Consider the following 15,032-nt stretch of genomic DNA (forward strand, 5'->3'; position numbering starts at 1 on the left):
AATCTACAAGAAAGGTGATATTGTAGACATTAAGGGAATGGGTACTGTTCAAAAAGGAATGCCCCACAAATGTTACCATGGCAAAACTGGAAGAGTCTACAATGTTACCCAGCATGCTGTTGGCATTGTTGTGAACAAACAAGTTAAGGGCAAGATTCTTACCAAGAGAATCAATGTCCGTATTGCGCATATTAAACATTCTAAGAGTAGAGATAGCTTCCTAAAATGTGTGAAGGAAAATGACCAGAAAAAGAAAGAAGCCAAAGAGAAAGGTACCTGGGTTCAACTAAAGCGCCAGCCTGCTCCACCCAGAGAAGCACACTTTGTGAGAACCAATGGAAAGGAGCCTGAGCTACTGGAACCTATTCCCTATGAATTCATGGCATGATGGGTGTTAAAAATGAACTAATCTGTGGTCTATTAAAAAAAAATGAGCTATGATCTCAAGGTGATCAGATTAACTGCTCCTCTGTAGAGAATTGTGCTTGCACATCACCCCATCAGGGTGTCCGTTGAGGTTTGCTTTGCCATTGCTTTATGAGGAGAAGTTATGTGTGCCATGTGCCCTCAGAAGGCATTTTTCCGTTCATGACAGTGTGTGCACAGGCACTCAAGGAAGGGGGCAAACTCTGCAATCCCTTCTTCCATGCATCCAGCTCACTGGGATCCTGGCCAACATGATGGTTGTTTTTCCAGGCCCTCACACAAGGAATTTGAGCTGCAGTTGATGTGTGGCTTCTTGGTCTGCAGTCTGGTAGGCTACCGCTGCATATAGAGGCCAGAACTGCCATCAAACGCTATGAAGGCCAACCCAAGGCTCTGCCATGCCTCTTTTTCCATGTGTCTTTCCTGCCATGTCTCATATTGTATGATCAATATCTCTAAAATAGACATTATTCTCTCAACATTGATCCTGAAATGAAGACATGAAGCAGAACCTTTGCTGACCCACATGGGTAAGCTGCTGAGACTTTGGAGTTGTTTGTTATTGCAGAAATCTTAGTTGAAGCTTACTGGTATGGACATTAAAATAGTAGAAGAAAAAAGACTTAAAATGCATGGCATTTGCTTCAATGTCAGAAGCAAGTGGTGAAAAAAATATATTGAAGGCTGGAAAAGAGATGCTCATATTTTGAAGTAGTGAAACATTTGATACTTCAGTTTCCTGTAGTGCCTTAAAAGCAGTTGATGTATATAGAGTAAGCTTGTAGTTCTTAGGTGGAAAGATATGAATGAACATTTCTTACTTGCTATGGATTAATTTGATAAATACCTAAAAGAAAAGTGAACTCAAAAAAGAATTATTGAATTCTCAGAAATACATAAAAGTAATATAGAAGTCTAAATGGTTCTTCGATTTTCAGGGTGGTAAGACTTCGGATTTTCATTCCCAAGTGATAAAATATAAAATCAAGGATGGCTTTGGACAATAAAGGTCAACTAAAGTTGAATTTTGTGGCAAGGGCCAAATCCATGATGTGGCCATCAAACCTGTCATTAAAGCCCTGAATCTACTAAGGCAAGGTCCTAATAAAAACCTTCAAGTTGGTCAAAACTGGTATAGGGAGAATAGAATGAGAGTGAGCCTCAATCAGAATATTTCATAATTCAAAGTAACTGCAGGTATATCAGAGAGTAGAACGCCCCCAAAAGAATTTCAGATTTATCTATTAACCTGTGGAATTTACTGGAATCAAATAGAAGAAAAGATGACAAAATTTTGGTGAAAGTTTCACTGGTGGGTCAACTCCATGACCTAGCGGTTAAAGGCAGCCAGATCCCACATCGTCGACAGTGTGGATTCAAGTCTCAGACCTGGCAGATTGAGAAGAACACCAGGTGAGTGTGCATGTGTGCCAAAATCCTTAAAGGAGGGAGAGATTGAAGAGAAGCGATTGTGGTGTGACCATTCCCCATGGAAAATGCTTTCTCTCTCTCTTATGTCTCTCTGTCTCTGACCAGTGCATATGCCCTCTAGCAAAAAATAAAAAACACAAAGAAAAGACAGTCATACTGATAAATGAGTTTCCAGTTTGGCCTAAAAGACACAGTTCTCAAGATTTGGAACAATCTTTTCTTCCTCCAAAATTCCATGAGAATGAAGCTGACTGAGGATGCTATGAATAGACTGGAAGGAAATATTCTTTCTTAGTATACTCAGATATGGCTACAGTATATAATAAAAAAAGATGAACAACCTTAGAGAAAGCTATGTTAAAGTCCATAAAAACTACAGAACAGCTGACTATTTCCAGTGAGCAGAACCCAACCAAATAAAGCACCATTGCCCATGATGGGGTAGGTGCCACTTATCATCTGTGAAGTTAGATCTCATGAACGGTTTCTATTTCCCCTTCTATATGGAAATATTTATTGGAATTTTCTTGTCCTAGTTTCTCTATAGTATATAGGGTGTGTGGGTGTATGTGTGGGTGTTCTGCCTTTTTAGTACAAAGATCTCTAAAGCAAGAGAAGACATCAGATCTGATGTAGGGATTATCATGAGATCTTACATTTTGAGACTAGTGTTGTGTTTGCAAAGTCACTTTGGTAATTTTTGTTGAGAAAAGTAAAATTTTTCAGGTGAAAAAGGAAGGAAAATTGTTTATAACCAAGACAGTGGGCTCTGTTATACTATATGTGAATAAGTGTGTGTGTGTGTGTGTGTGTGTGTGTGTGTGTGTGTGTGTGTGTGTCTGTGTGAATATTGTTGCCTTTTGCTATGGAAGTCCTGGACCTGGTAATTCCCAAACATGAATGATGGGTGTGGTCCTGTGACTTGGTTGCCAAATCAAATTTGTGCCACTTTCCAACAGTCTTTAGAAACCAGAGTTCCATGAAGGGAAGTATTGAGGCATGTTTTATATTTGATGCTAAAAATAAATACATTGAAATAGATTTTAATACAAAACATTTCAGTGGTCTGAGACTCAATCCTATCAACTGGTCATCAAAGACTATTGACTAAAACTCTGTCAACTCCTGTGAGTATTATAATCTGAATTATTTGGTTGTAGTCATCAGATTTTCAGTCACAATATGGTATTTTTAGGAAAGTGATATACTGAAAAATAACATTACAATAGTGAAGTATTGATTTTCTACAAACCGGAGATTTAGTAATGATTGCTAGAACAAACTCCTAAAAGATATAAAATTTACATGTACTATCAACCAAATGGACTAGTAAACAGTATCAATCCTATTAGTATAATGCCCTTACATCATTGTCACAAAGTGTGAGTTACAAATGGGAACACCAAATGGTAAATTGCCTTCTAACAGGGTCTGATACATGAATATTTTGTCTCTTTCTCACTTAGGGGTGCTCATCAAAGCAACATCACATGAAGAAGAAATAATAAAAGGAAAAATTCAACTATTACCTCGCTGTTATAACATCTTCAGTGTATAGTTTTCAGATGCTTAGACAACTTCACAATTATAGTCATTGTAGCAAATTATATTGCATTCTACTTTATTCATTACTATTAGGTTATCAGAAAAATCATGACTTTTTCCTATGATTTTCTATGCCAAAATGCATCAAGACTTTTCCAGCAACACAATATAACCAGCTGCTTTGTAGTTTTCATAAGTGATATTTTAAGGGATGAAACATTATTTCCTTGGATACAAATTTATTTAGTCAGTCTTTGCTTACTAAAGGTCATTTGGATTCTTTCCCCCAACATAACTCTTCAATGACCTTTTAAAAATGTACGTTATCTATTTTCATTGGCAAAAATTTTTGTAAGTGGAATTAGTTAAAATATGGCTCTTAGCATACATTTACAATATTATCAATATCCTTTGATTGTCAATGATAGGTCAAATGATAGAAATGCTGACAGCCATTTAATACAAAACATGAGTTCAGCTTAGTTAATGCACAAGTTAGGTAAACTTCAAATGATCTATTTATAGACTTAAAAAGGTTTAATCATGGAATTGGCTGCGTGGTTAATTGGATTTAGCTTTATGTTTAATTTTTCCTTTTGTTAAACTGTTTTTTAAAAGATTAACTCTTATTTAATTTTAATTACTTTAAATTTATTCTTTATCTCTTCATACCTTTAACTTTTTCATTTTAATTTTAATATTGTAAGAAAAATTACATATATTTAAGATGCACCCAAATGGTGCTTCAGTAAGCATGGGGGACTGAATACCATTAATTAGCATAACCTCTCCACATAGTTCCTGTTTGTTTGTTGTTGGGGTGAAAACACTGAACATCTAGGTATCTGGAATTGATTCATCCTACCTAAGTGAAACTTCGTACATTTGACTGACAAGCCATTTCCTCTGTCTTGCCCTCTTGCCTCTGGTCGTCACTATTCTACTCTCGGCTTCTATGAATTTAACAGTTTTAGATTCCACATATGAGTAAGATCATGCAGTGTTTGTTTTTCTGAGTTTGGGCTATTTTACTTAGTGTAGTATCCTCCAAAATCATCTATGTTGCTGAAAATGGCAGAATTTCCATCTTTTAAAATATTAAATAATATTTGTGTGTGTGTGGGGGGGGTGTTTGTATTTCAAAATTTCTTTATTCATTCATCCAAAACTGGATATTTAGATTGTATACATATTTTAGCTGTTGTGAACAATACTACAATGAGCATGAGATTACGGATATCTCTTTGAGATACTGATTTCATTTATTTTGGATGTATGTGTTTATCTATCTATCTATTTACATATCTATCCTCCAAGAGAGAAGTTGAAGGGTCATATATGGATTTTTTAAATTAGTTTTTAAAAACTCCCATACTGTTTTCTATAATAGTTGGGCCAATTTACATTCCCATCAATAGTATTCCAGATTTACCTTGTCTTCACATCTTTGCCAACAACACTTGTCCTCTCTTGTCTTTTGATAGTAGCCATCCTGACAGGTATGCGGTGACATCTTGTGATTTTAATTTCTCGGATGAATAGTGATGTTAAGCACCTCTTCATGTTCCTGTTGGCCATTAGTGCATCTCTTTTGCAAAATGTCTATTCAGGCCATGGGCAACTTTGTTTTTATTATTTGCTTTTGCTGTAGGGTGTGTGTTATCACCAGAGAGAGACAGAGAGGAAAAGTGAGAAACCATTCTCTGACTGCAATTACTTATCCCCGGTAACCTCTCAGGATTTTGGGTAGGCGTGTACAGGCATCCTGCATGATGTCAAGCCACTGGGTCCAGGACGCAAACGCAAGGCAGCCATGTGGGATCCAGCACCCTACCCTCCCCGCCACCTGATGGCCCAACTTGACAGATTTCAGAAATCAAGTTATTTGTGTTTTTTGTTTGTTTGTTATTGAGTTGCATGAGTTCCTATGGATTTTGGATATTAGCCCTTTATCAGGTATTTGATTTATAAATATTTTCTCCCATTGTGCAGGTTACCTTTTTATTTTGCTTATTATTTCATTTGCTGTGCAGAAGTTTTTTTTTTTTTTTTTTTTTTAATTTTGATGTAGTCCTAGCTCGTTTATTATTAATTTGTTGACTGTGCTTTGGTTTCATATACCCCCAAAATTTCCAGAATCAATGCCAAGGAGGGTTTTTTATGTTTTCTTGTAGAAGCTTTATGGTTTTAATCTTAGGTCTAAATCTAATCTATTTTGGGTTTATTTTTATGTCTGGTAGAAGATGCAGTGTAACGGTGGTCTAATTTTATTCTTCTGTATATGAATATACAGTATTTATATCACTATTTATTAAAGAATTAATCTTTTCTCCATTATAAATTCTTTTTTTTTTTTTGAGAGGTTATTGCTGTAGGGCTTGTGCGCTCACCAGAAAGAGAGAGAGAGAGACAGAGAAACAGAAAGCGAGAAATCATCCCCCAGGGGCGATGGCCACACCACAACCCCTTCTCCTCCATTCTCCTCCATTCTTCTCTCGGGATACTGGGCATGCATGCACATGTGTCCAGCATGAGTTTAAACCACCAGGTCTGGGACTCAAACCGCAGTTGGCTACATGAGAATTCAGCGACATAGCCATTACGCTAACTGCTGGACCCCCGTTATAAATTCTTGAGCTCCTTCTTGAAAGTTAACTTTCTGAAAATGATTGGGTCTATTTCTGGAATCTTTATTCTGTTCCATTGATTTATGTATATATTTTTATATCACTACCTGTAATCATATCATAATGTTATGATTACTATAGCTTTTTAAAAATTTTTAAAAATTTTTTGCCACATGGTGTGTGTGCTTACCAGAAAGAGACAGAGAGAGAGAGAGAGAGAGAGAGAGAGAAAGTGAGAAATCACTCCCTTGGGGGTTGGCCGCACTGCAATCCCTTCTCTTCCAGTCTCCTCTTGGAATTTTGGGCACACATACACACAAGCCTGGTGTGATTTTCACCATTGGGTCTTGGACTCTAACTGTGTTAGACAATGTGGGAGTCCAGTGCCTTACACACTATGCCATCTACTGGTCCCAATTGCTCTAACAATATAATATAATCGAAAATTAGGTAGTGTGATTTTTTCAACTTTATTCTCTTCCCCCTAGATTGCTTTTACTATTGGAGTGATTTATGGTTCTATATATATTTTAGAATTTTTTCTCTATTTCTGTGAAAAATGCTTTTGGAATCTTGATAGAAATTGTGTTGAATTTGCTTTGAGTATTATGAATATTTAATCAATATTAATTCTTCCAACTCATTAACATGGAATATTTTCCTATTTTGATGTGTCTCCAATTTCTTCCATAAATTTCTCACAGAATTCTATGAATAGGTCTTTAACTTCCTTGTTAAAATTATTTCTAAGTATTTCATTCTTTTAATGTTATCATATATGGGATTTTTTCTTAATTTCTTTTTTGGATAGTTTGTCATTGCTACAAAGAAACACTACTGAATTTTGAATGTTGATTTTATATCCTTCAAATTTACTGAATTTGTTTATTATTTACTTATTTACTTACATTTACTTATTCTTTTTAAATTTTACTGTCTTTTATTTCTTTCACTCGCCTAATTATTCTAGATAGGCTTCCAATACTATGTTAAATAGAAGCATTGAGGGTGGGCATCTTTATCTTGAACCAGGTCTTAGAAGAAAAGCTTTTTTTTTTTTTTCTCCCATTGATCACAATGTTAGCTGTGGGTTTTTCATTATTGTATTTAGATCATTTCTGTCTATACTATTTTATTTAGATGTTTTACCATGACTGGTCTTTGCCAAACTCTTTTATTCATCTATTGAGATGATCATGTAGTTTTGTTTTTAGCTTTCTTTCTTCTAATGTGGTGATTCACATGGAGTGATTAGTACATGTTGAAATTGTTACCCTTAGCTCAAATTCCATACTTTTGGCTTGTTCTTTCTGTATATGTTCAGTAAAAAAATGAACTTCTATAAATAAGAGAAGGTTCAAAATATTCAGTGAACTCTTTCGTGATAGAAAAAATACAAATCAGGGCACCAGATGCTTATATTACACAACTGAAACTGCATAAAATGAGAGCTGACACATTGTAATTGAAATATAAAAGCTCTGTGATAAATAAGGGGAAGAAAAATCACCTAATTTTAAGATAACATTTGTGCTTTAAGTAATTCATTGTTTTCTTCATTGAACTAAGACTTACTGAGCTAGATTTTTCTCTCTGAGCAATATTCTAGGTTTAAGAATATGGAGATAAACAAACATTCCTGGAGTAAATGTTTAAGTCTAATACAAAAGTTTTCAAACATCGCTGCTTATAGTATCACTTTAAAGGATTAAAAAAATACTAATCCTCACGTGTAGAAAATTAGACTCAATTGTTATGGGGTGAAGGGGTGGCACGTGAGTTTAAAAAACTTCCAAAGAAATTCTTAGAGCAAATGTCAGAATCATCAACCTAATGAAAAAAAGATTGTATGGTTGAGACCCAAATTCATAACTCTGGGAACTCTTGAACAAACACATTTGGGGGTAACCGATTTTAAAACTGGAACATAAATAAAATGGCTTGCTGCTGAAAAGAGACATGTATCATGGCCTGTACCTACTAACACGGTAACACACAAAGAATTATTAATGTAGTAAGTCTTCTAGTTTTCACATTAAAAAGATGAAGTCACCTAAACAGATGGAGAGCATAAGATACAAGATACTATCGAGCCCTGCCAGTTCACACTCCAAGTGTTAGTGTTTGACTAAATGCATCGTGGGTGCAGCTGCACACTTAGCAATTATCACCTTATTATTACAGCTCGGCTCATTCCGGCCTCACATTTTAATGCTTCCTTCTGTCTAAGAGGTGAGTCTTCTCAAAAGTCTGATGTCATCATCAATGATAAATGTGAGAGACACTTTGTTTAAACTGACAAAACATTAATTATCTAAACTAACACTGGGATTTTTAAACAAGCCTTTATTTGCAAGGACATAGCAATCTTCCCAGTTCTAAATCTATTTTTGTAAAATCTCATTAATTTACACCTGCTGATTTTAAGTTTGTGAGAATAGCGGTAAACTGAAATTCACATTTACCTATGAAAAAGATGTGGTAAGTGTTTCAGGTAAGATTAAAGAGAAATAATAAAGAGGCCAGTTGCAGGTTCACATGGGGACACAAAAGGTGACAATTTCTAATGAGATCACCACAGACCCGGGCACTGAGTTGAACTTTAAAAACCAGCCCAGCTCATTTAATATTTATTACTTCCTAACCTCTCCATTAGAATATAACTTTATTTTTCCCAAGGAGAGTGTTTCACCGAGTGAGGGCTGTCCAAACAGAAATACCCAAAATTGAATGTAACAAAGTAAATGTCAGGATGGCAGTGTTCACTGGATACTGCTAGCAGAAAGGATTTGTCCTGTTTCTTTTCTTTCAAGTAATTGTCTGTCATTGTTCGTTTTAATTATTTATTGTCGACACCCCAACTGGGGTTCTGGCCAGTCACCAGAGCGGGTCTCCAGCGTGCCAGTGATCCGACCGTCTCACGTTCTCTAAAATGACCTCCTAGGCTCAAGGTAAACGTGAACAGAAGTCCCCAACCCAGTTTTCCTGTTTGTAATCGGAATCATTCCAATACTGCGATTCCCCTTTCTGTGAGTAATTTGAAGGTTTCAACTATTTCCTGAGCTCACTCGCGGTGATCTCGCTCCTCCACTTCCCCAGACCTCTCCTAGGCCCAGTGCTTCCTGTTCCCCCTCAAGACCTGATGAAAATCCAAACCCATCCTGCGTGGTGTATCCTCGGCTGAAGCTTTCATGTGTTTGACAGAAGTAGAAACCATAGCCTGAGTCAAGAGGCTGAGTAATCAGGACGTGTTAAGGGCAGACACATGGAAACACCGGAAACGGGCTCTTTGGCTTGTCTTATCCCTCCCCAGTGTCGGCTGCATTTATGCCACGCCATCCTCTACCCTTCGGGTATGTAATTGTTTTTTGAACAATATCTGATACTTTATCTACTGGCCTCTGTTCATGCCCTCCTTTTATCCTCACACCCAGTTCCCAGTCTTCTCCCTCATAGGCAGTCATACGTGCAGTTTTGTGTGTCTTTTTGTATAAGTGTGTTTTTGCACAGTATGTCCGTGTTGTGTATATCTTATGTTAATTCATGTTAACACTGTTTTTAAACTCATCTTCAGAGAAATTTTCACGTGGATCCTTGAGGGGGAAGGTATGAGATATTTGTTGTGGCCTTGTTTCTGGGGCCTGGGTGGTGGAAAGAGCTCAGGAGCCGTAGATAGTCTGGTGGGGGAGTGTCATGGCCTGATCCACACTCCAGTAGATCATATGTTCAACAGAGCACTGAAGGATCCTAAAAACTATGCCTAGTGGAAAAACATAAAAAAGTAGGAATTTTTAAAGAAGTAATATCTTTCTGATCTGTGACTATTATTGAGTAACATTTTTTTAAAAAGTAGGTTAAAGAAAACTCAATCTGGCCCTGAAATTTTGACACAGTAAAGAGCATTTTAGATAAAATAAAAGAAGGGAGTCAGATCTGGAAGGAAACTCAGGCTCACTCATTTAGTAGTAGTGCAATGTTATACTAGTCATTTGTCTCTGTGGGCCACCCTCCACCTATAAAATGAATAAATGTGGGATGACATGAATGTTACCACTGAAATGCATGTAGTTGATTTAATAAAACCTCTTTCTTTCTTTAAGGGAAAAAAAGAAAACATATCTTAAAATACAAGAAATTATGCATAATCAGTCTCACTAGGTCTTGTGTTAAATATTTAGCGTTTGATTTACAGTGTTTAATGTAATCTCACATTATGTAAAGTATTTAATTGGATGTTTCAGTATTTAACACATAACAATGTTATAATATTTAATCTGATCTTTACTAGAATCCTTTAAGTATTGTCTGTTTATTATTGTAGCAATTTACTCATTTAATTATGACTATAATTATATTGTTTTCTCGTGTAAGCATTTCCACAACCTTAAAATTAGATATTGTAATTACAGAAATTTGAGGATTAAGTAAGCAGATGACACTATAATGGTCACAGATAGGAGAAGAAAAACTAAGATACCAACTCAGCTATTTAAATATATTCTCAGGCCAGCTGGTGGTGTGGTGGTTAAGATGCTGGATCCCACATGACCAACTGTTCAGTTTGAATCCTTCACCAGGTGGCTTCAAAACCACATCAGAGGGCCAGCAGGTGGCATAGTGGTGAAGGTGCTGGACTCGCATTGACTAACAGTGGTTCAAATCCTGGACTTGGGAGTTTGAAACTCACACTGGGAGCATATGTGTGCAGCCAAATTTCGGAGAGGAGAATGGGGGAGTAGGCATGACCATCCCCCTTGGGGGGGGGGTCTCAGAGGAGAATGGGGGAGTAGGCATGACCATCCCCCTTGGGGGATGGTCTCGCTTTCTGACTCTGTCTATCTGGTGAGTGGACACAGTCTATAGCAAAAATTTTTTTAAAAAAAGAAAACCACATTGGGCTCATGGGCATGTGTACCCCAAATTCTGAAAGAAGCTGAAGGGTAGGGAATGAGGTGGGATCATCCCCATAGGGATGCTTTCTGGGGAGTAGGCATGACCATCCCCCTTGGGGGATGGTCTCGCTTTCTGACTCTGTCTATCTGGTGAGTGGACACAGTCTATAGCAAAAATTTTTTTAAAAAAAGAAAACCACATTGGGCTCATGGGCATGTGTACCCCAAATTCTGAAAGAAGCTGAAGGGTAGGGAATGAGGTGGGATCATCCCCATAGGGATGCTTTCTTGCTTTCCTTCTCTCTCTCTGACCTTCTCTGGAAAGCACAAGCAAACTAAAAATAAATAAATAAAAGTCTTCTGTTTTTATATACTATCCTAATCTTTCAACTTTTTATTATGTGTACCATTTGTATTATGACAAAACTTATGTTGATTCAACTACCTTTCTTGCAAATGAAAATTAAATCTTATTTAGGATCTTTACTTTAATGCTAGATTATTGAGCATGTTTGATAAGATTGGTGTGTCAAGTTCTTGGGGAGCCATATCAGCATTCAAGGAATAATGCTATTTTCCTACTCCAATTAAAATGTTCTCTTCATGTAAAATCAGAACAAAATTCAATAGGAACTATTTAAAATAAGACAGAAATGAATCAGTAGACATTTTATTGTGTTTAGGGAAGAAAAATTTTTTTCTTAAGGGTTTCCAATAAAAATTATTACAATGGAAAATAGGGACATCCAAAGACATTTTTGGGGTATTTGTTTTATGTTCAAAAGAACCAAATATCGGGAACCAGCAGTTACCGTAATGGCTATGTCGCTGGACTCCCACATAGTCGACCACGGTTTGCATCCCGGACCCGGTGGCTTAAAACTCACGCAGGGCGCGTGTGCATGCGTGCCCAAGATCCTGAGAGGAGAATGGAGGAGAAGGGATTGCGGCGTGGCCATCCCCCCTGGGGGATGATTTCTCGCTTTCTGTCTCTATGTCTCTCTGTCTGTCTGGCGAGTGCACGCGCCCTATAGCGAAAACCTCTCCAAAAAAAAAAAAAAAAGAAAAGAAAAAGAACCAAATATCAATGGTAGACTTACACTTTTAGACTTAAATGCTTTTTAAATTTCTACATTACTAGTTTCTCAAATATTTGAAGTCTGTCTGTTTTTGAAGATTTGTCAGACAGGTCATTTTATTACAAGACATTTTGATTACATAACTACTGTGGGAAGTGAAATTATTTTGAGGGCTTGCTCAGTCTGGTACTTTCAATAAAAGACTGACTGCTTATAGTTAAACCCTAAGATTTGTAACACTGTGAAATCTTTAAGTGAGCTATTTCTCTGTCACGTTATAATGAAATCAAGAATATTTGAAATTTAAAAAGAAAATATATGTCTGATCTATAAGTGCTATTTGTATGTCTTTGCTGTCAGTGAAAAAAAACGATACTATATAAAACACATAATTAAACATATTTAAGAGTTCACTTATAATTTGATACATTTTACATGTAGTAACTCTAAAAGCAAGACTATGCTTTCTCATAGCACACCATATCAAGAAATATTAAAAAGCAGGTCTATTTTTTCCCTTATATGAGAAAGAAGTAGTTTTCTTAATTCAAGATAAATAAATATGATAAATTTTTAAAATATGGGAGTACTTCCCTATAGCGAAAACCTCTCCAAAAAAAAAAAAAAAAGAAAAGAAAAAGAACCAAATATCAATGGTAGACTTACACTTTTAGACTTAAATGCTTTTTAAATTTCTACATTACTAGTTTCTCAAATATTTGAAGTCTGTCTGTTTTTGAAGATTTGTCAGACAGGTCATTTTATTACAAGACATTTTGATTACATAACTACTGTGGGAAGTGAAATTATTTTGAGGGCTTGCTCAGTCTGGTACTTTCAATAAAAGACTGACTGCTTATAGTTAAACCCTAAGATTTGTAACACTGTGAAATCTTTAAGTGAGCTATTTCTCTGTCACGTTATAATGAAATCAAGAATATTTGAAATTTAAAAAGAAAATATATGTCTGATCTATAAGTGCTATTTGTATGTCTTTGCTGTCAGTGAAAAAAAACGATACTATATAAAACACATAATTAAACATATTTAAGAGTTCACTTATAATTTGATACATTTTACATGTAGTAACTCTAAAAGCAAGACTATGCTTTCTCATAGCACACCATATCAAGAAATATTAAAAAGCAGGTCTATTTTTTCCCTTATATGAGAAAGAAGTAGTTTTCTTAATTCAAGATAAATAAATATGATAAATTTTTAAAATATGGGAGTACTTCAAAAGCTCATGGAAATTCATTTAAAATAAGAGTTTATTTAGGGCAAAATATTTTCAAACCCAATATATTTTTTCTATGACATTTTTGAAGACCTCTCATATGTACAAATTGGGCTAACTATATTTGAATGAGTTAAGAAAATTATGTAAGTTTTCTACAGGAGAAGCTTCTAAGTATTTATTTTTATTAGTTTCACTAACACTGATAATTTTAAAAGAGTTCAACTAATATTTTCAAAGTATTGTATAAACATATAATTATTATATAGGTTTTTGTCAATTATTTTTAAATAGTGTATATTGGTAAGATTAATATTTTTTAACACCACTTACAAAATAAAGCTAAAGTGTAGTGGGAAGGTGGTTTTGTCTTGTTTTTATCAGTTGCCATGGAAAGAAAAGAAATATAATAAAATCATTTGTGAGGTTTAAAATTCTATTTAATCTTCCTTGCATCTACCACACTAAAAGAAGCATCAGAAATGGTAAGGAGTTATACATAATATGACATCCTAATTAAAGTCTAAAAATACCACTCTCTGTGGACTGAAATAGAAACTAAACCACAGAACTACTGAAAGATGAATTGAAGGGAAGAAGAATAGAAGAATAAATATTTGTTCTTATACCTTAGATTAAAAAATGATTTTGAAATACTATGTTTTCAAGCATCAAAGTTGTCTTTCTATTAGAAATATGAAATTTAAAATTTATCTATAAATTTGTATGTATGGATATATAAATTTATTATAGATATACACAAATATTCATCAAAAAGTTATTATAAAGATTGTTCATAGAGATGGTAATTATTTAGAAACATAACATGATAAATTAACATTACTTAATGTAGATTAAAATTACTTCATTATTTTTTGTGGGGCCAGCAAGGGCATGGTAGTTAAGGCACTGGACTTCCACTTGACAAACCACAATTTAAGTCTAAGACCCGGCAGCTTGAGAATCATGCTGGACATGTGTGTGAGTTTGTCCAAAGTTCCAGGAGAATGGAGGACAGGAAATTGCAGCGTGGCCATCCCCCAGGGAACGTATATCTCCCTTTCACGCTCTCTGTCTCTCTCTAGTAAGTGCTCAAGGCAAAACCAAAAATAAAAAGTATTTTTTATCTTGTCACCTTATCAAGTGCCTAGGAACAAAGGTAAAAGACATGGAAAATCAACATAGCTCCCATTGTTAGAAAAATGTGAGTATTCATTTAATAATATTCTCTGTCTCTCATGGTTTTTTAACCAAGGGAATTTCAAACCCTTGTAGTATATTTTCTACAAAATGGGAGGGAGCAGAATACCAAGTTAAGGTAACACTGAACATCTGAAGCCCTGACTTGAGCATAACCACCTAAATATTATCAAAGTCAGGGCCAGCAGCCAAGCAGATGGAAAACAGATGTATGAGATGGGAGGGGAGTCTAGAAAAATCTTGAAGCATTTATGGCTTGTGACGCTGATAGGAGATTAAAGGCCTTACCTCCAATGGGAGTCCTTCTTAGAGGAAGTAGAAGCTAATTCCCTATGATTAGCAACCAAAAGGGATGAAAGAGGGATAAGATGAATGTTACTACAGGCATGGTAAATAGGTAATCTGGCTTGTACAGAAAAGAGGTATTGACCTATAAGGACAAATTCTAGTAATGTCAAAAGAGAAAGTGGAGAGACCCAACAATAAGAGTAGATGAATACAACTGTCAAAATGACATAGGTACACCCACTTCCTTTAAATTAAAAAACAAAACAAAACAAAACAAAACAAAAAAAACAGAACAGAATGAGACAAA

This window comes from Tupaia chinensis, unplaced genomic scaffold, assembly GCF_000334495.1.
Source record: "Tupaia chinensis unplaced genomic scaffold, TupChi_1.0 Scaffold000206_1, whole genome shotgun sequence".
Taxonomy (NCBI): Eukaryota; Metazoa; Chordata; class Mammalia; order Scandentia; family Tupaiidae; genus Tupaia; species Tupaia belangeri.